The sequence below is a fragment of the Vicugna pacos genome, chromosome 8 (genome assembly GCF_048564905.1).
Source record: "Vicugna pacos chromosome 8, VicPac4, whole genome shotgun sequence".
Lineage (NCBI taxonomy): Eukaryota > Metazoa > Chordata > Mammalia > Artiodactyla > Camelidae > Vicugna > Vicugna pacos.
The window spans coordinates 46,329,873-46,332,226 of record NC_132994.1 but is presented as its reverse complement, the minus strand read 5'-3'; the positions used below and the strand labels follow the sequence as shown (position 1 = coordinate 46,332,226).

Sequence of the window (2,354 nt, the reverse complement as noted above, 5' to 3'; positions counted from 1 at the left end):
CAGGATGTCTTCTCCAGCAAGGCAGTCGGAAGAGGATTCGGTTTGGAGCTCGCCTGAGAGCTCAGAGAATTTGCCCGATTTTAGAAGACTGAGACCCAAAACAGGAAGGAAGTGGGCGGGGCTTAGAAACAACACTCTCATTTTCTACTGGTCAGGTCTACGTGGACATTTTTAAGGAAGCAAATAGAATCTGAGAAAACACTTACTCAAGTTCCCTGGTGGTCTAGTGGTTAGGATTCGGCGCTCTCACCGCCGCGGCCCGGGTTCGATTCCCGGTCAGGGAAGCGTGATTTTTGCAACTGAGTTTACATTGTTTTCCAATGATGATTGTTAGTAATTTTTTTCCAGTTATAAAAATTCAGCTAGTTTTTAACGTTATTGAATCTAAAATACGCCATACATTTTTACCAATGTTATTTGCAATCAAATAAACAAAAATGTTCCTGATTCTAAAGTACTCTAAATACAACTTAAGCCACTTCTAAAATTGCATTTTACAGCTTTTGGTGATGAATCGGATGTGTCTACAAGAATTAATTTTTTAAGCCTTTGTTACTCTAGATCTTTACTTGAATAATAAAAGGAAAAAATAATTTTAGGAGGGATTTTATCTATTTTGTCTCATTCTTAGAGTGAAGTTTCATATATTCAGATTATGTGCATTGTAGATTGTGTACATTGGAGCTGTTCTTATCCTAGTTTCCTTTATGAATTCAAGATCTTTTCTGAGATACGTTGTTGGTTAATTATCAAGTAGCTGCTTTATGTTTTCTCTTCCTAACCCATTTTAGTTAATTATTTTATCTGTTATATTTTAACTTTTCTCAAAGAGATTCACACAGACATGGTGAATTTCTTGCATCCAGTATATCAATTCCCTGTAGGTAGATCATATAGGCATTTCAAAAAATGAAGTTAAGTATCACTTGGAATCCTTACATTCAGGTCAAAGAAAGACTGGGAGTTCCCCAAAAGAAAACATGGAAATATTGAAATCAGAAAGAACACAAAATGGTGCTATATAAACATACATTTTTTATAATCCTGAAACTTAAAAAAAAAATTCTAACTTTGCTACTTTTTAAGCTGTTGGATTTTTTGGCCATTTCATTTTAAATCTGAAATTTCACAGTAGCATAGAAAGAGACTAAAAGCTTCATTACAGCTTTCATGACTTTGTCTAACTTACTCTGTAGCTGTGCTGAGACTGGTTTAGAAGAGGAAAATGATGAGTACTTATTACTGGTCCAAGGGGTTGTAAAAAGAAAACATGACTTTAGTGTTTAAGGAGTCTTTCAATGAGGAATTAAGACAAATATGTTTGTTATTATTAGTGCTACTAACAAAACCAATAGGCACCATTCATCGACTATTTATTATGTGGTAGGTACTTCAAATAATTATAATATGTGGTGAAGGAAGGGAGAGAGAAGAAGATACGAGAATGAAAACAGAACTGGAAAACTGATTCCCAGAATAATCTAAAGGATAGAAGGATCTGGAAAGCCTGCAAAAGGGGAATGCGCATTTCATCTCAGGGGAGCCAGGATGACCAGGGCCTGCATCTGCACTGCGAGTGGCTACGTCGGGCTGGCTACAGAAGGGCACCTGTGCTAGGAAACAGTGCAGGTCCAGGTCAGACAGCCTGGTGTAACCAAGGTTATAGAGGACCTCAAGACAAGCTAAAGAGCTACAAAGGGAATGCAAGAAGCGTTGGTGTTAGATAGGATATAAAAGCTTCAGAATGATGGGGAAGAATCAATAATGACTCCATGAGTTGTGTTCTATGTGGTTAGTAAAGTTGGAGTGGCATAAAAAAGTGGTAGGGAGGTTGAGGTGGGGAAGCAGACTGGGGAGAGAAGGTAAGTTCGGATGAATCCTAACAGAGGCAGCACAGCTAAATGATGGCTAGAAATACAGGATGGAACTTAGAGTTGAAGATAGAGATCGTGGCTCTATTAGCATGGATGTTTGAGAAGATGTGGGCTCTCTCAAAAAAGAAAATCTATAAAAAGGCCAAAAGACCAGGGTATAAACCAAGGTGAGACTAGAATAACTACAAAGGAAATAGCAAAGGAAGAGAGTTTATAACCAGATCAGAGAAATTCAAGAAGGAAGTAGCAATGGAGAGACTAGGATATTGTAAAATGGTCAAGAAGATGAAAGAAATTAAACAAAGATGGGTGATGAGACAGGGCTGCTGAGTGCAGAAAAGACTGGTGGAAGCCAGAGAACAGTAAGCAAGTCAGTCTGGCAGGTCACAGCAATAAAAATGTTTTAAGGTGCTGACTGGTGTGAGAAAGAGACAACAAACCTATTAATAACTAGATATCACAGAAGAGCAAGTGAGGAGA

General features: G+C 37.9%; 1 non-coding gene across 1 annotated transcript; it reads left to right on the top strand.

The window, feature by feature from the left end:
• The first annotated feature begins 212 nt into the window (after positions 1-212).
• On the top strand, positions 213-284 carry TRNAE-CUC (transfer RNA glutamic acid (anticodon CUC)). The gene has a single exon. It is a non-coding gene; the product is annotated as a tRNA-Glu (tRNA).
• The last annotated feature ends 2,070 nt before the right edge of the window (positions 285-2,354 follow it).